The 19,579-nt window shown below is 44.6% G+C and overlaps 1 protein-coding gene across 8 annotated transcripts in view; it reads left to right on the plus strand.

Annotated features, from left to right (window-relative positions):
• Positions 1 to 19,579, plus strand: part of MGAT5 (alpha-1,6-mannosylglycoprotein 6-beta-N-acetylglucosaminyltransferase) — a 557,249-nt gene that overhangs the window by 364,389 nt on the left and 173,281 nt on the right. The window lies entirely within an intron of this gene.

Raw genomic sequence — 19,579 nt, forward strand, 5'->3', positions numbered from 1 at the left:
CAAGTTTTGAAGACTATGCTGCCGTTTTCTTAGAGGTTCCTGGAGAGCTGACAGTTTCCTGGGATATTTAATAACCTGTCTAGTAAGGAAGTTCTGTGTCTTAAGGGTCTGTTTTTGTGGCCAACCTGTGTAGAAGCAAGCTTGTCCCTCTGTGCGCATGTGCATTCCTCCCTTCGAGAGACTGCTGGGCATGGCAGACATAGATGTGAAACAGAATAGAGCCATCCTCCTTTATTTCCCCTAGAGGGTGGGGGCAGGGGGCTTTATACTTTGTCAGTTAAACAACATATATCTAAACTCTTTGCCCTGTCTGTATATTAGAGTGCCAAAAAGAAGGATAAGAACTTAAGTTTGTTAGCCCTTGTTGAGGAAAAAGCCGTTTATTGCTTTTGTTGCCCTCTCAGCCATGGCCCAACTGTCCCCAAACCCCTATTGTCATAGCAGGAATGGCTCTGGAGCTGGGAGAGAGTTTATTTTTATGGGGTTCCAATCCCGACTGAGTGAAGTTTTTCTTTCTCTCTTTTTGCATTAAGACATGTGGTAATTGCTCAGAAATGTTCTCCCTGGTGTGTCTTTACTGCTTACTCTGGTGTCTTATTGCTCACTGATGTTTCTGATTGCTTACTGTTGTGTCTTATTGCTTGCTGATATATCTTCCGGTTGACTCTAAACTGCTTCTAAATTGGGTACCATGGCAGTTGAAGAAGGGTTCCCTAAATTTATTTTCTTTTTAGGGATAGCTCTGTGTGCCTGCCTGTGTGTGCCCTTCCTCTGTTGAGCTGTGTTTTCTGTACCTTTTATCCAAAATGGCTTTTCTTTCCAAATTATTCGCTCTTGGGCTTTTTGATGATGTGAAAGGGATGTTCCCCTAGAGAAATCTAGCTGGAAATGAACTTCATTGAAATCAAGAATTAGCTTGAACTGCATTTTTGAGCTTAGTTTATCTTGCTGAAGATGAAGGTGGATCAAAGAAACTAAAACCCAGATTTAAAAAAAAAAAAAATCCCCATCCTTCAACCAGTTGCCTAGTAAATCAGTTTCTCCTCCCAGAAAGAACTTGAATGTTTCTTTGCCAAAATTATCCCCTTTCAGAATGATGCTTTTGTTTTTGGAAAAACCAATTCTGCTTTTCTCTATTTTTATGATCTTAAATTATGACACAGAGTGAATAGCATTGGATCTGGAGTTCTTTGCCATGTGCTAACATAGGGGAAAGGTAAAAAATTAAAAAATGTGATCTTGAAAGTGCTTGCCTTCTGAGGCCCGGCAGTATCCACTTAATCTTTGTTTTGCCCATAGCGTCTTGTTCAAAGCCTAACTGTTGAAAGTACTCCGTAAATGCCCACATGGATTGGATGGTGCTGGAGGGGACAGCATGTGGTTTCACTGCTAAAAGGAGTTTCTCCTTCTGGTTCCTCTTTCCCATTTCTGCTTCTGTGGATTTGCTTGGAAGTTGGGCTTGGCATCTCATTTCCCTTTCTCAAACCTTAGCAAACACCACCTATGAAGTAGGATTTTTTATTTTTTATTTATTTTTTTGGCCTGTCGTGTCTGAGCTTCCCACAGATGCTTCCGTGCTGTGGAGCCTTCTTAGAAGGTGATGGTTACAACTCTAGATTGTAGTATTTCGGGGAACGGGCACATTGTGCGTCTCTCTCCATCAGTTGGGGGAAGGCATAAGTGCCTGCGTACCTCCGCATTTATTTATTTATACTTAAAAGAACCAGTTCTTGTCTTTCAACATTAGTTGAATAACTGGCCAGCATGGAGGGTTCGCTGAAGGGCACCGCTTAATGATAACATTGCTTTTGCCTTACGATCACTTACAATTGCAAGGTCATTTGGGAAACACAGTCATAGACTCGAAGGTGCAGGCACAACTCCAGTGGCTGGTTTCCAATATTGAGTCTACACGGAACGTTAGCTAGGCCTGCGTTTCCCAAACGTGAGTAGCCACATGCAGTATATTTCCAGTATGTGCTGGTGAAGTGCAATGTATTTGAGCTTGGATGCTGTTCTCAATAAAAAGAACCGTAATTATTATTCTACCATTTAAAAATTGCAAATAAAAAATGTCCCTGCTGAGTTTCAGGACTTGCATTTGGAGGGCAATTTTCCCCCCTTTTGTGCTGCTAATGGACCTTGAAATTAAGTTGCACAGGTGTTGTTTCTTCTTTGGGTCCCCCTGGTATCCGTTGTGTTGGAGTAGCACCTGAAGTGCTCCAGCCCCCTGCCCAGCTCCACAGGTGGCTTTCTGGGGATCAGCTAACGGCCAGTCTGTGACACCCCAGGTGCTGCCGAGAAGCAGGGCAGGCTGGAGATTGCAGGGTGCTTTCTTAGTAATGTGAGCGAGAAACGACTGTATTTCTCCCATCTACATGTTGCTTTTTGTTTCATTCTTTGTAAGGGCAGCACTAAAGACTTGGCTACTTGTCGGAAACAATTCTTTTGGTATCTTCCTAGAAAAATGTGTATCATTGTTGGTGTGGTTTTCAAACTTTGTGTGGTCAGGCTGTTTTGATTTTTATCATGGAGAAGAAGGAGGGCAGGAGGAGGAAGAGAGCGAAAAATACAGTTCAGGAGAAGTGATGTTGACCTTTGAGCATTGTACTTACAGCATTGATTCTCAACTGCAGGCGATTTTGCCACCCACCCCAGCCACACTTGGCAGTGTCTGGAGACATTTTTGGTTGTCACAACTGAGGAGGTGCTATCGACATCTGGTAGAGGCCAGGGATGCTGCTAAACATTCTACAGTGTACAGGCTAGCCCCCACAACAGGGACCTATCTAGCCCAAAATGTCAGTTGTGTGGTGTGTTTGAGGAATTCTGACTTACGAGGTAGTGTTGGAATCTGGTGTTCCACATACAACCAGTGCAGAAAGATGCCTAGCATGTTGGGCTCAGCTGATGGGCCAGCCGAGGCATAAAGCCTCCTTCTCTCTTGCTCGCAAGGCTGTTTGCAAGTCCTCAGCCCCAGCCACTTTTAGCTTTGCAACTGATCTTTGAGACCTCCAAGAAAGAGATTTTTATAAACTCCCAGGAGGCTCTTGGGATGCTGACCTTAAGAAACTCCTTTCCTGGATCCAAACCAGTCAATTTTTGGCAACACGCATTTTACTCCTGCTTATATAGAAGGTAATTATTTCTTTTTATGAAAGAGCTGCTAATTCAGAATAATGGTGGCAAAGTAGTCTGGGAGAGTAGATTTAAATTACAGGAATGTTTTAGAGGAAATTCTATTTTATTAACTTTAAGCAGGGTATATAATTATCAAGACACGAGAGAGTAAATTAAGTTAAGGAAAACAACACAGGTCCCCAAAGATCTACTTCTCAGCACGAAACAACCTACACAGCCTATTTGGAGCAGTAGAAAAGGAGACGATCCTGGAAAAGGTAGGTTGAGGGAATCTGTGGAGAGTTTTCAGCGTAGAACTCAGGAGTTTGTATTTGTTCTGTAGGCAGTGACAGCTGAGGAGGCTCTAAATAAAGCAGGAGGATAATGAGATGAGACCCGTATGTTCAGAGAAGAATTAATGGCCATGTGGAAGTGGGGTGCTTTAAAGGGGGTCCAACTGGAAGCCAGGTGAGAGTTGAGTGGGGGAAAGAAGGCTTGAAATGAGGCATGGGCGTGACGCCCAGGGGAAGGGGGGATTAGAGACCCATGGCTGGTGGAGCTGACCTGAGGAGGACAGTGGGGACCATGCGAGAGGACCGGGAAGGAGCTGTCATCATGACTGGGTGATGCCTTTATTGAGGAAAGAAGCCCGCAAAGACAGGATCTTGTGAAGACAGTAGCCATATGCTAATGCAGGTTGCTTTGCTGCAAGGCACGTGTTGAGGAATATCAGTTTAAAGGAAGTTGGAACATCGGTTCCAGTGCTCAGGCCATGAAACACTTCACGCAAGGCAGTGTTTGAAGCCAGGCTGCCTGGGTTCGAATCCCAGCTCCACCACCTCACGCCTGGTGACCTTGGGCATTGTTCTGAACCTTTCTATGGCTCTATTTCCTCATCTGTCTGTACAGTTGGGGAAATAATAGTAGTGCCCGTTTTCATGGGGGTTGTTGATGAGGATTAAGTAAACTACTTAGAATGGGTGCCTGGTACAAATTCAGCACTAAATGAGCGTTGGTTAATTACAGTTTAAAAGCCACGTTGATGGAGCTTTAATTTTGTTGATGGAACAATGGAAATTGCATTGACTAGTTATTCGAATATCACCATTGATATTGAATATTGTAGTATTTGTGTAGTGCTGTTCTAGATTAGAAAATATTTTCACATATGTTACTTCATTTGAGTGCTTTAAACTTACACTTCCCAAATGGACCTTTTTTATCAATACTTAAAGGCTTAGTGGGAAACACATATATTTGTCAATAATCTCTTAAAAGAGGCAAAAAAAAAAACCTTAAACAGAAAGGGAGTTGGGGGCCCATGCAGTTGGCTAGTTCAGAAGATGAGACTGAGCTCAGCCCTCCTGGGTACAGACATGGGGACCATCTTCAAGTAGCTCAGCTGTATTGGCTTCTGAGTTGACTTCATTCTCAGGCCATCTTCTCGGGGTGGTGGTTGAAATGGTCACAGTGGGGTCTAGGTTTCTGGCAGCATTGTTGGGGAGGGTTCTGATCATCTAGTCACAGCACTCAATGACATTCTGATTGGGTATGCCTGGATCATGCATCCTGGTCACCTCAGGGTTTCATGGTGGGGGGAGGGTCCCTAGAAAGATTCCAGGCAGCGGATAAAATAGGTATGACTACCACAGACACATGTCACATTATGGTTTGGATTTCCAGAATTGTCTTAAACCTGACTCAAACTTTCTTTCCTTGAGAGTCCAGAGGACACAGCTCCCAGAAGGCTAACCTTTCTTCTCCCGTTTTAAATGCTGCTCTTCAGGCTGAATGTGCCACAGCCCCACTGGGAGCTAGCCTCGCCTACACCATGCTATTTCTTCATGCCGTTACACATTTACATGTTCCTGTCCTCAGCCCTTCCATTTTTCTGGCTCTTAATTATCCTCTTTTTCAAGACTTCTCTAAAAGCACTGTCTCCCATAAAAAGCCTTATAGAGACCCCTCCAACCCCAGAGGTTTCTGGTGCCCTTGCTTTATGTTTTCACCACTGCTGTGTACATCCTTGGACCTTCCCATGCTTCATCTGTCTCTACAGCCAAGCTCTAAGCTCTTGTAGATATCTTACATTTTTCTTTTGAACCCAGTACCTAACTGAGAGCCTGGCAAATAGCAAGTTCCCCATAGGTGTCCAGCTGAATGCACTCCTCCCTCTCCAGGACATGCATCAGATCAGCCACTGTCCTAGAACTTTTATCACAACAGTGATGACCACACAGTCCGTTCTAGATCACTGTTTTTGCCCCTGGCCTGCTTTGACATTTTCCTGAATACTTTAGGAATTCCCAAAAGCACCTGGAAAGTTGACTGCTAACTTATTCAAAGGGGAAAATGCTTTTGCTTTGCTACACTTTCTGAAAACTAAGGTTCCATAATATAATTGGATTTGTGATTTTTGGTGGCTAATTATGTAAGTAGGATTTAAACAATTCTAACGAGCTATAATAGAGATTGCTCTGAATGAATAGTCCTTGCAGAAAAGCAGGAACCCACTAATCTTAATGCCTTTGGACTTGTTACTGACCCTTCAAGGAGTACATGGCTTTTTTCATTTCAAAAAGTCGGAGTATGGGGGCGCCTGGGTGGCTCAGTCAGTTAAGCGTCTGCCTTCGGCTCAGGTCATGATCCCAGGGTCCTGGGATCTCCTTCTCCTTCTCCCCCCCGCAACACCCTGCTCATGCTATCTCTCACTATCTCTCTCTCTCTCTCAAATAAGTAAATAAAATCTTATTTAAAAAAAAAAGGTCAGAGTATGTATCCCTATGGGGAATGCTGTTTTTCCCCAGCCACCTGAGGGTGGTGAAGAACGGGAGCCCTTAGGAACGTGCACTGCGGCACTGACCTTGGGAACTTGTATGGGCTTTACTTCTGTGGGTGAAAATGCCTCTACCCGGGGCTGTTCTGTGGATCAGAGATAGGATATAACTGGAATAGACTTGTTTGTTTTAATCCGAAGGCGACACATCCCACTTGCTCTGGTCGGGCTAAATGAGGTATGTGCATACAGTTGTGCTACCAGCCTGCATATGGTATTGATTCAGGAGACGTCCCACGGCCACAGCATGGCAGGTGCTATCCCACGGATACTCCCTTGGCTCTGCCACTCCATCCCTTACCTGTTCTTATTGACACGTATTTCAAAGAGGCATTCTGGAGCCTGAGATTTAAAAATTTGAAAAACTTGTAGAATTAAAGTTGTTTCCATGAGGGCAGGGGACTGTATATATCTCTGGGTGGTTAAAACCGTTCCTTAGGTATGGAAACTTGTGGGGTTTTGGTGGATTTTCTTTTAAGCTCTGCTTTTGGCTTTGCAGATCCATAACTTCTAAAATTAGGAGACCTAAATGAAAATCAGTTGCTAGTTTTTGTTGATGTTTTTTCCTCCTTGGTGTATCTCGGAAAAGGCAGAGAGAAAGCTTGTGTGGTGAAGGTGGTCTGAAATGGTTTGCTGAGTTTAAAAAGGAAGCAAAGAGGCATCCAATTAGTGGTGTGGCTGAGAGGGCTTGAGCCGCCCCACCGTTCTGGGCAGCAGACATCCTCCTCATTACTGTCCAGAATGGTTTCCTCTCTCCGTCTCTCTCCTTTCGTGTGGCCCTTCAGCAGATCTCAGGGGCAGGATCACAGCACCCAAGTCCACTCATGTCAAGCTGAGGACCCGTAGTACTGGCAGAGCCAGCAGAGGGGCTCTGTGTCTGGGCTTGACGGAGGGTTGAAACTGCATTTTGATTTGCCTTGTCAGAGTTGGCCGGCTACACCATTAGCTGGTGTGAAGCTATCTTGATGTTCCATGTTGGTGAGCCTTTCGAGTCAACATTAACAGTGGGAACTTGCTCTCTACCCCCGTGCCGCTAGAACTGGGCTCGTGAAAGTCATTACAGAAGAGCCACAGTGAGCGTCAACTGAAGGCCTTGTGCTAAAGCTTCCCTGCTGTGGGGGGACAAGCTTGAACGGCAGCCGTGGGATTGTGGTTCAGACACACACTCTGGACCCTGACAGCCTGGGTTCAAACCCTGGCTCTGCCACCTCCTGCCCGTGTGTCCTTGGGTAAACCCAGTCAGTTTCCTCATCCATAAAATGGGCATAAAGTACCTCTGCCATGGGATTGTTGTGAGGATTGTGAGTTCATACATGGGAAATGCTCAAGATCAGGCACAAAATCATGTGCAAAAAAGCTTTTGGCCATTGGGACATGCACTTCTTAACCTGACCCAGAGTTTGGCCTGTGAGCCAGAGGGTAGCAGCAGATGGTCAGTGCTTACTGAGTATGTAAACTACCTAGTCCTAATGCTGTATTTTATAGAGAAAATAGTATAGGGACCTGGGAAAAGGGATCTCTGGAATCCGCTTGGTAGTCACAGGCTAGACCTGGTCTGGCGTTAGACAACTTGAACAGAACTCCTGGAGTCTTTTTGACTCGCACTTGGCATCTTATTTACCATCACTGAGCCCCAGCTGTCCTCCGGTGCCCGTGAGGATGCAGTAAGTTAATGCATCTGAGAGCCTGGTACAGTGTCTTCACCCCACTTATCTACAGATCCTGCTCTTTGGGGTTAAGACCTTGTGACAAGGGAAGAGGCACAAATGTAATATGGTGAACACAGTTGAGTATCTTATACAACCAACAGTGCCTGGATGGTGCCAAGCCGTGGAAAGGCAGCCAGGCAAGACACTAGGGCTTCTGTTGTGAACGAAGAGCCACACTGTGCAGTGGAGGAGAAGGAAGGGAGTATTGGCAGTGCTCACAATTCCTGTCTTGACTCTCAACCTAGAGCTGCTTTCACACTAGTTCAAGAGGACCTGTTGGTTTTGCTTGGCCTTTTGGCCTTGGGAATGACCTTCAAATTCTATAGCCATCTAGGGACAAAGATAGGGATAGGAGTGACCTATAGGAACTGGCACAGAGGAATTTTTTTTTAAGATTTTATTTATTTGAGAGAGAGAGAGAGAGAGCGTGTGCACACAAGCCAGGGCAAGAGGCAGAGGGAGAGGGAGAAGCAGACTCCCCGATGAGCAGGGAGCCCAACGCAGGGCTCGATCCCAGGACCCTGAGATCATGACCTGAGCCGAAGGCAGATGCTTAACAGACTGAGCCACCCAGGTGCCCCAAAGAATTTTCATAATCATATGGTGGAAGTCATAGAGTCCTTGTCACAGCAAACTGAAGAAGTCGGGAAACTGTGCCTGACCCCTCGCTGTACCTTCTCATTCCAAAGTAGGGAGGGGAATTCCTGTGCTGCAGAGCTCAGCTCTCACGGGAAGACAGTCATTAACCTGTCTAAACTTTATGCTAATAGAACTTTCTCAATAATTGCTTTCATTAAGTATGGTTAATATAAGCAGTACAAGTTGTGGCAAGATTAGCAGAAGAACAAAGTAAATATTTAGGACTTTATTTCAGGGTTCATTTGGATTGGGGCAAAGAGAAGATTAGTAAAAGCTGAATCTGATGGTATCTGACCCTGAAATTCAGTAGACCACTTGACTGAAAGTCCAGTGGTTTCTCTTCAGTGGCTCTCTTGATCCCATTTGGGTGTCCTCCAGGTGACAGTTATGAGCTCTGTTCTCTCCTTACGTTTTTGGCCCCTGTCAGACAGAGTAACATGGTGCTGAAGAGAAACTGCCTTCCCTGTACCTCCAGGAATGTTGTGAGGATTAAGAAGGTGGCTGGCTGTTGGCCCATGGCTGTGCCATGTAGGGAGGACTTCTGTTCCCTTGAAGTAGAAGGCTGTTAGTAGCCACTGAGTTGGCCAAGAAAGCCCATGATCAGTGCTTGCTCGTGGCTGGGCATGCTGACCTGTCCTCTAAGGGTGCCGAGGGGTTCGTTCAGCTGTAGTATTCATGCCTCTTGGCTACCAGTGATAAAAAGCAGCCATAATCTCTGTCTTTGAGTCTATGTAATAATAGGGTAGCATTTTCTTTCTTTTCCTTTGTTTCAAGATTTTATTTATTTGAGAGAGAGCACAAGAGGGGGAGCAGCAGAGGGAGAGAGAGAAGCAGACTCCCCGCTGAGCAGGGATCCTGACGCAGGGCTCAATCCCAGGACCCTAAGATCATGACCTGAGCAGAAGGCAGACGCTTAACCAACTGAGCCACCCAGGCACCCCAAGGGTAGTATTTTCAAAGGGAAGAATTTATAAACAGCGTTTTTCTTTTATATTACAAGAAAGGATAATGTTTCCGGGAAAAAAAAAAATTGGAAATGAAGCAGTAAACCAGGTGAGGAGATAGCAGAGAAAGAGGGTACTGTTTCCAGTTGGGCAGATTGTCAGGGAAAACCTCTCTGAAATGACACTGAACGGACACCCAAATGAGTGAGCGAGGGAGCCATGAAGGTACCTGAGGAAGGCTGTTCCATGCAGAGGGATCATGATGAGACCCGGGCATATGCAGCACACGGCCATACAGGCTCCATGCTCAGGCTGCTGGCGTTCGAATCGGAGTTCCAAGAGCAGTATGACGGGGGCCAGCACACTGGGGGAGGTCACATCTCCAGCTCCTCATCTGTACTACAGAAACGAGTTCATGGGACATTGGGAAGCCACATGAAAACGTGCATAAGTAGAGCTGGCACCCAGTGCTTGGAAAATATTGGCCATTATTATAATGATCAAAATGTTGTTTCAGCAAATGGTTTTAAAAGGCTCTCTGTGTAACTTTGTTCCACAGACCTTTTAACCGAAGCTAACGAGCTTCAGAATTGTATTAGAGGCACCAGAGTAGGGGCAGGTTCTATTCATTTCAAAGAATAAGCTAAATATAGTCAAGACTTTAACAGAAGGATCACACATTTTGGGTGGGGTTTGGGCTTTTGGTCATGGAATGGGTACAGTTGGGGGAGATCAATTTCTTGTATATATTTTCCTGTCTATTCAAACATAAAACTCTTGTTGAAGAATGGAGTGTTGTTTTTACACAAACCATCCTCAGGTTTGGGGATGTTGCTGTGTGACCTCGAGTCCTCGAAAGGCCACAGTGAAGTTGTCATTAGTCCTACATGGTATTTGTGAGGCTTGGCCTACGTTGGGTTCTTGATTTTAGCTTAATGTGTCCTGAAAGATGGTACTTGAATAAATAAGTCATAATGGTATATCTGGATCCAGGATCCAGCTTTTCTCACTGTTTGAGTCAACTCTTCTACTCCCCTTGACTCGGGGTGAAATCTTAGACACATGGAGTCATGGGGTGAAGGTCTGGCCCCACCTCCCAGGCTCTGCAGTCCTCCCTTCTGTAGATGATATTTGCTCTCTGCCAACTGTTCTTAGTCTCGATAGGGGAGAATCACACATACCCCCTGGCTGCCGGGTTCTCTCTGTGTGTTGCCAGGGCAGCAAAGACATGGACCTCAATGCAGGAAGGTCTCTGAGAAATAGGCGACTGGTTAGTGATTGGCTAGCTGGCATTTAGAAGATTTCAGAATGTCAGCTGGCCACCAAGTTGAGGGGTGCCAGGCTAGGAGCTGTGAGCTCTGGGGAAGGAGTGTAGGAGCAGGACCCAGGAGGTCTGGGTTCCAAGCCTGCTGCTGTCAGACCTGACTGTGAGAGCATCCGGTTTTTCTATTTCTTTTTTCATAGCCAGATTTTCATGGACTTTTAGGAGTAAAAGAGATGAGGATGACTTAATCTTTCCTCCAAAGTGAGAGACAGCAACCTTCCAAAATCCTTGGTGCAGGATCCTCCAGCCTTATCTGAACGATTCTAGATGTTACACAGCTTCAATGGGCCACATTTGCATCACAGTCTATATTCCCATGGGCCAAATCTGGTCCACCACCTATTTTTGTAAAGACATATGTGAAATACAGTCTTGCCCATTTGCCGTCCTTACATGGCTGTTTGGTACTACTGCTGTAGGATTGGGAAGTCATGGAAGCTTACGGCCCCCAAAGCTGAAAATACTATCTTGCCCTTTATAGAAAAAAATTAAAAAAGAAAAAATTTGCTGGCCCTTGGTCCCGGCAAATGAATGGTGTTCCCTGGAGTGCAGTGCCCAGCCTGCGGCCCTGTGGACTAGGGCCCTGGTAGGGCTCAACCCCTCTGACAGATAACAGCCTAGATTCAGGGCAACTCTTGTTTGGTGGTTTCACTTGCTGGTCTTGGCTTTGCCTTCCAGAGCAGGTCCTACTCATCTTTGCAGACGTGGATCATGTGTCCTGCAACACGTTCGTCTTGAGGCCGTATGTCCTCACCACCCTTGGGTCCATCAGCAGTCCATTACTGGTGCAGTGTCTGGATCCCTTCTCCTTGGGTTGCCCTCCACTGAGCATGCTCCAGTTTGCAGTACTCGGCACTTACGAGGGAAGCCAGAACTCTGTCCGTTCTTCCAGAAACTGAGTAATCCAGAGCTTGGAGGAAAAGAGGGGCCTCGCTGTGGGGTCCTACACACCGGGCTTGTTGTATGCAGCCTGAGGGCTCAACAGTCACAGCATGCTGCTGCTGTGACTCCGGGACTAAACCTTCCAGTGTTTTCTGTATGGACTGGTGTTAAGCCCAATTATCTGCCTATCCCTAGTCCTCTTTCGCCTCCTGGCAACTCATGCTTTATTTATATTCCCAGAGTATGGAATTCTCCCTTAATTCCTATTCAATATTATTTTGCTTCTTTTTTAAATATTTGAGTGTTATATTGACCCTTGAAGGTTTTTGTTGTCTTTTGAATTATTAGTTTTTTCTTCCAAATGGGCCATCAGTATTTCTATTTTGGCTTTCAGTCAGCACTAGAGACAGCTTCCAAGTTGACATGGGTCCAGAGATCAACATTGTTTTTTTGTATCATTGCTCACCCAGTACAAATACAGCTAATTAGTTAGACTGTCACTTTCCCATCTTACCCACAAAGATATCATGAAAGGGTTGAAGTCAAGATGTCATGTCATAGGACATTCCGCCATTTTCCCCATTCCTGGTCTAGTACCCTTTTACAAAGGAGGAGGGGGGGAGTTGTGGACAGAGTTTAGTTGGTATTCTAAGTACTGTTAAGCCATCTGTTTAACAATCATCTCTAGAATTTTGCCAGGAATGACCAGGCAAACTTTCTAACTTTTTATAATCTTATCCTTTGCCACATTTAAGTATGCAGGAACCCTTTTACCAACTCTTGTCTTCTCAGCAGTTCCTTAAGAACAGTGCATACCTTCCCCATGCTTCAGATTTCATCCTACCTTGCCATTCTTTAGATTTTTAAAAAATTATTTATTTATTTTTATTAACATATAATGTATTATTTGTTTCAGGGGTACAGGTCTGTGATTCATCAGTCTTATACAATTCACAGGCCATTCTCTAGATTTTGACAGTAGAAACTAAAGGCAGAGTTGTTGAAGATACTACAGAGAAGACTTAAAGCATTATATGAAATTAGAATGAAAATCATGACCTAGGTATGCCTTGTGTAGGGGTGTCACACTGACCTCGGTAAATGCCAGTCCAGCCAACACAGCTCTGATTCATTTACTTGCCAACAGTATGGCGTGTTACTTCACTGCTGCACACCGCTTGTAGCTCTTGAACCTCTATTTGTTCTTTGTAGAAGAGAGCTCACGCATCCTTTCCAAGTTGGTCTGATTCCCTTTGAAACAGCTGCTTTCTTAGTAAAGGATGCATTTGTAAACCTGTGACAAAGGCCAGCTCATCACTGCGGTACTGGTCTTTGAAGCCCGTCTCCTCTCACCCATTCTCAGACCTGGTGCACATGGCAACGTCAAGTCTGAGAGAAGGGGTCCGTGGATGGATGAGTACACAGTGTCTCTTCCTTAATGTGGCTGAACAGATCAGATTTGTGAGTGTTTACAAAGTAGACCCCCAAATAGCCACTCTGTATTGATGGGTTATTATGTCCCAGGCACAAATAATCATTTTGAAGTATATTACTATTCCTTTCTTAGAGTGGACCTGCAAAATAATCATCCCAATTGAAAAGCAAGGCATGTCAGGGTAGGGGATGGTGGAAAATCTGCCCAAGCTGGTGGTGAGAGCCTAAGCCGGGATTCAGACCCCGGCTGGCTTGAACCTGAAGTCCACGTTCAAAGATGCCGGGACGATAGAATTTTACTGAACATCATGCAGAAAGATCACACATGGGGTGTTTTTAACATCACGCAGAAAGATCACACATGGGGTGTTTTTAAAGATGAGAATAGTTTAAGCTCAGGAGAGAAGATAATCTAAGAGCCAGGACCTTTTTAGTGGTTTGGATATGATTGCAAATGTTTCAGGTGCCAAGCATACTTTGTTTTGTGAGTTTTGATGTTTTTGGTCGTCTTTTTGCTGTCATGTATTAATCGCCCTTTAATTTTTTTCTTACCATTAAATATTCCAAATGAGATCATTTTCTCTAGAGACATACCAAGAACTGTTTTCCAGTTTTCTTTTTTTTTCTGATTTAAAAATTTGAAACACAATAAAAATGCTTGATAGGATGATGTAAAGTCATTGTAGGAAATTTGGAAAATAGAGAAAAGAATAAATAAGAAATAAAAAGGACCTGTAATCCTGTTATCTAGAGCACATGACTGTTAAAACATGGTTTTTTTTTTCTCCTCTTTTTTTATGCATGTAGAACATAAAAACAACAATTGTACTCTGTAATTTTTAAATCCTGACTTTTAAGGGAGCATTCTCTCTTTTTTATTCTCTAAAAGCTTTATTTTTAAAATAACTATATAATACTATCTTACTTCATTAACTAGATCCCTATTTTTAAATCCCCCACCCCCTTTTTCCTATTACAAAGATCATTGTACTGAACATAAATCTCTGCATCTCTGATTCTTCTCGGGAGAAATTCTTAGGTATAGAATGGCTAGACCTAAAGTATAAGCATTTTTTTTTTTAGGTTTAATTTTGTTTTTATCAAAATAAGTACATCATTTTAAAACTCAAATAACATGGGCTCCTAACAGCCCCCGTCCCCTGCCCTGTACATCTCTGTTCCTGCCCCCGTCGCTGACTTAGCTTCTCCAAATGCAAATACCTTTAACCCCTTTTAGTTGTTTCTTCTAATACATATTTCCATATTTCTCATTACCATGTTTATCCTGCTTTTCCTTATCTTGCGGTTTTCAGCATTATCTGCTGATTTTCTGTAATGGAAGATGGGAACTAAGCTTCCTGACACTACCTGCAAATCTACATCATGCTCTGCCATTCTGCACCATTGCCAGTCCTTTCTCCTGCAGACGCTTCCTCTCCGCGTCCTCCAGAACCCTGACATCCTGCTGTCGTTACTCTACTCTATAAAGACACTGCTTAGCCATCTAGTTAAATAGCATGATGCTGAATTGCCTTTTTGATGCATCTTTTTGTTTTCTCTCAGAGTTCATAATTTACCGCTTACATTTCTTAGTTTTAATTAATTGGAAAAATAAATATTCCCTAATCACTTTCAGGGTGCTGGAAATACATCTGTGAACAAAACAGACAAACATCCTTGGCCTACCGAAATTCAGCCTTAAGGTTTTCCGTCAGAACCCCTCTTCATATGGCCCAATAGATCGGAGAGTCTATCACAGATAAATTTTGTATTAAACACCTTTCTTCCCAGAGCCTTCTGTCCTGCTGCAGTCTGGCCTGGTGGCTTTCTGCACCTGCTGTTCAGTTGTATCCTGAGGCTGCCTGTTTCCCTTGTCCTGAGTGGCCTCTCCTCCTTCCTGGATTCCTGTCTTCCTCTTTGTTGGTTTATTCCCTCATCCAGGTGAAGCTCTTCTTCGAGTAGTTTCCTCAGAGAGAGGATATAAGGGGAGAATATTTTTGAAATTTCTTGAATGTTGGAAAATGCCATTTTAAAAAATTGAGGTATAATTGACATAAAACATCATTTTAGTTTCAAGTACACAACTCGATGATTTGATATCTGTAATCTAGTTAATGGAAAATATCTTTATTCTATGTCTTGAATAATGCCAGTGTCTTGGCTGAATGTAAAATTAGTTGAATGTAAAATTCTAGGTTTCTTTGACTTCTGGTTTTCAGTGTTGTTTTTGGGGAGTCCAGGGACATTCTCATACCTGGATGTGACCTGTGGCCCCTCTGAAAGCTTGTGGAATTGGCTTTCTCCCCTGTGTTCTGACATTTCTGAGCTGGTGTGGGCCATATTTCATCCCGATTCTGGCCCTTTCATGGACTCCTTTCACTGGGATGTTGACTTCTTTCTTGTGAGGAAAGTTTTCTTGAACTATTTATTTGATAGTGCTCGCTCCTTCCCCTACCCTACTTTTCCTTTTAGAAGGAAATTGGAATTTGCACTTACATGATGATTTATCCTCTCTTTATGCTTAACTTTTCTCTCCTATTACCCTTCTGTTCATCTTTTTGCACTGTTTTCTGGAAGATTTCTACAGCTTTTTAAGCAGCTCCTCTACTGAATGTGTAAATTCTTCTATTTTAGTCTTCCTTTCCAGAAGTGCTTGTTCTCTCAAGTTTCCTTTATTTGTTTATTTTTTTAAATAGCATCCTGTTCTTGTTCTGGTTTTATGAATTGGCCTATTTCTTGGCTTATCTGTCAGATATTTATTCCACTGTGACAGTATCATCACATCATTTTTTGTTTTCTGTATTGTTTGTTTCCCTTACGTTTTGTTTTTTTTCTTTCCCTTTCTTTCTGTTTATGAGTGCATTTTGATTTCTTTCATGTTAGCATGTTTTCTCAAATGCCTGGTAACCTGCAGGTGTTACTTCATCTTTGAGGGGGAATCTGTCTGGAATGCCCTGGTGGGCCGTGGTTGGGCCATGGTTGGGCCATGGGTGAGGGCCACGTGTGAGGGCCATCACCTCACAGGGAACCAGAGATGGCATCAGAAGGCCCCAGATGTCTGCATTCGTCTTTTCTCTCTCTGGTTACTTTCCTCATAGAGGAATCCTGCAGGGCCCAGGAGACCAGAAGTGTCACCGCAAAAACTCTGCCACACGGCTGCAGACAGGGGCCTTGTAAAATTTGGAGTGAGGAACCTCACTTCCACTTCTCTGTTCTCTATGCTATTCTAGGTCTAGAACTTTTTTTTTGGTTCGGGGTCTCCAGAGAGTGAACCTTTGCCATTGATGATCTGAAGTCTCTAGTATAAGCATGTTAAGCCTTGATAGACATTACAAGTTATACTCTCACCAATAAAATGAGTATTCCTGTTTTACATTCTCTAAATTCTTGATATTTCACTTAAAAAACTTTGCTGGTATAATAAATAGAAAATGATATCTTACAAGTGTTTCTGCGATCACTAGAGAAGGTGGATGGTTTCCCTCCCTTTCATGGGACTTGTATATTATAGGAACATCCTGTTCTTGTCTTCTTTTGTTTTTATTCTCTTGAGCACTCACTGAGGTTTGAATTCTGTTGCTGTTGTCTAGAAAGGAAGGCCTCCACTATTTTTGTCGGTTTTGTGTGATTGTCTCTCTGATGTGGCATTAGCAGCCTCATACCTGTGATTATAGAGGCACGGAAATGCTTTATCTGGCACACGATAGGCATTTCTTTTCAGACAGGTCAGCATCACTTCCGGTAAAAGCCTCAGTGCCCATCCTAGACCTGTTTCTGCCTCTTAAAGCGTTACATACGAATCAAACCAGTGGCCAGCAAATGATGACCCACAGGCCAGAATCTAGCCCCCAGCCTATTTGTGCAAGTCAAGTTTTACTGGAATGCAGCCATGCTTATTTTTAGGTATTGCCTGTGGCAGCTTTCATACCTTAGTGGAAGGAGTTGAATACTTGGGACAAAGACCATTAAAATCTATAATATTTATGATCTAACCCTTTAAGAGAAAGTTCACCATCCCTTGAACTAGAGGTTTGTTGGTTGCTTAATGCCCTAGAAGTATTTGCAAAGGCGCACAAAAATTGATGGTTCTTTATTCTCATGAATAAAAACTAGTAAGTGTGATTGTCATGCCTTCTGCAAAAACTAATAAGTACGCTGACATTGGCAGTCCTCTTTCTTCAAATGACATACGTGAGTGAAATCCTTGTTTCAGCCTCCCCTTTTCTAAATTCCCCAAGTACTCGGTTTCCAGGAATATTGCTTTTGTGGCCACATGCTACCCCAAAGCCACCCCACTTCCCTTTTCACTCTCCTTCCCCACTCCCCACACCTTCTAGAAATACCAGATGTACAAAAGGGACTTAACCTGTCCAAACCTCTCTTTGTTGCTATTTTTGACAGCGTTGCAAAAACGAAATGTATTTACGAAATAAAAACTAGCAGACAGATGCCAGGTGGTTAGCTTAGAGACTCTTCATACATTGAAACCACCAGTCATCCTTCATCTCAGTTGGCTGTAGGACCCCAGGCTTCGTCCTCTGGCTTCGCCATGTCCACTCGTGGGGCCGTCCCCTCCATCCCCGTCAGAATCCTGAATTCTTCAGGGCTGAGCTTCTGCCGGGGCTGAGCACCCTGGCTTGGCTGTCCCCTGTGGCGTGGTCTGTGCTCGTTGGGGCTGCTCTTCTGCTCTGCAGACCGCAGGTCTACCTCTCTGACTTTGGGAGGAGAGTCACTTCTGGGCTCTGTGCTCTTGGAGACTGCCTCTCTGTTGCTGAGTGCTCCTGTCTACTCTGTGGCTCTTCATGAGTCCATGCCAATGACAGTGCCCGTTGGTCGTGGCCTGGACCCACAGCTTTCAGCTGCTGCTTCCCACGTACTGTCACGTGTGCTGTGTGAGGCAGGACGTCTTGGCAGCAGCACCCCGTGTGTGAGTGTGTGGAGATGTGACAGACGTGGGCATGGCGTATAGCTCTGTATGCAGAAAGGGTGGTTAGCGCGGCAGGCCCAAGACTGCTGTCCTTAGCAAGCCCTGCTGGCAAGGTGGTTGGCCTGTGGCTGGTACGTGGGAAGTGGGATATTGGGAGGGTTCCTGCCATTCCCTGGAAAGAGCGGCTCACTCTGCCTAACCTGTGCAGGTAATCTCGTGTATGCCACACATGTGCTTTCCTTCCGGGAGTCATGATGCATGTCATGTGTGAGTCTCCTAAGAGAGGGCTCTAAAGCTTGTGCCTCGTTACCTCTGGAGGTGGCCCCCTGTGCCTTCCCCTTTGCTGGGTATTCTTTTGCTCTAATGATTCCTCACTGTGAGTCTTCCACCAACCTTGGGAGTGGTCCTGGGTACCCACCCCGGGGGAGGGCTCATTCTCAGGGCTGCTTCTCAGAATGTCCAGATCTCTGCAGGCTATGTCAACTTGAGACCGACTCTCCAGTGTCTGATCGTTCTACACAAGTATTTTTCCGTCCATCTTCTCTTTAGAAAGCGTACACTTGAAGCCCGTGCAGTGCTGTCTGGGGAGCCGGCCCCACCGGCTTTATCTGGGCCATTTGCTGCTCCGTAGTGCCTTGTCCGCTCTGACTCCTTGGCCGTTTCTGGCTGGAGCTGTGTGTGTTTGCTGTCTCTGATACTGTTGCCTAGTAAGAGCCCCTCGCTTGACTCTGGGGGTTTTGTGGGAGATGAAAGCAAGCGACAGACAGAGACCAGTTTCACTTAACAGTGCAATAAATTGGGGGCTGGTGGTTTTTTCGTCCTCTTCCTTCACCACTCTCTTCCTTCCTGTGTTCTCTTCACACGCAAAGTGTCATTCCCTCCCGTCTCTGATCTTGTGCTACACCTTGGTTTGTAGGTGACCATATAAATGGTTCCTCTGAAACCGCTCCCGATCTTCCTTTAGTCCCTATTGGACATGTGGCCTCCATCGCTGGTTTTGCATTAAAAGGGGTGCCCCCCCGAAAATGGCTGCCATCAGGCTGGTCAAGCATAATGGATCACCACAGGCTTGTCGATTCTGTGGCTTTTTCTCTCCTTGGCATCTGCTGTCAGCAGAGAAGAACATACCGGAGGAACTGAACTGCAGAGCAAAACCAAATTCTTTGGCACTTTACAGTGGCGATAAAAAAGCATAACAGAGAACACTTCCCTCGGTGGAGACAAGCAGAGGGAGAATAATCACTTGATGATTATGTGGGGTACATGGAGTCTGAAAATTAATTACATAACTCAGTAAGAGTTTATTGGGCCTCTTAGAGCTGCTGGGGACATCATGCAAAATGAAGGGGACCAGGACATCACTTCAGGGAGCTTACATTCTAATTGGGGAGACTGGCAATAGACAAACAGGTTTGCATATGATAGTAATGTCAAGTAGCAATAAGAGCAATAAGAAACATAAAGCAAGGTTAAAAGAAAATTAGCTAGGACAGGTTGAGTGTGCATTTTGCATGGTTGAGGAGGGCCTAGGAGGGAGTGCAGTTTGAGCCCAAGTCTAAATGAGCTGAGGGAGCCACTACCTGGAAAGGCACTGAAGACAGAGGAAGTGGCCAGCCCGGTGACAGACAGTCCAGAATTCAGTTCCTTGGCGTGTCCGTAGTCCAGAGTGAGGGCATGAGGGATCCGAGCTGAGGTGGGGAGCTTTGTAGGCCAAGTTAGGCTCATTCACTGGCTGCTGTGAGGATATTTTTATGCTAATTGTGA

Source organism: Halichoerus grypus, chromosome 4 (assembly GCF_964656455.1).
Source record: "Halichoerus grypus chromosome 4, mHalGry1.hap1.1, whole genome shotgun sequence".
In the NCBI taxonomy this organism is placed as follows: Eukaryota; Metazoa; Chordata; class Mammalia; order Carnivora; family Phocidae; genus Halichoerus; species Halichoerus grypus.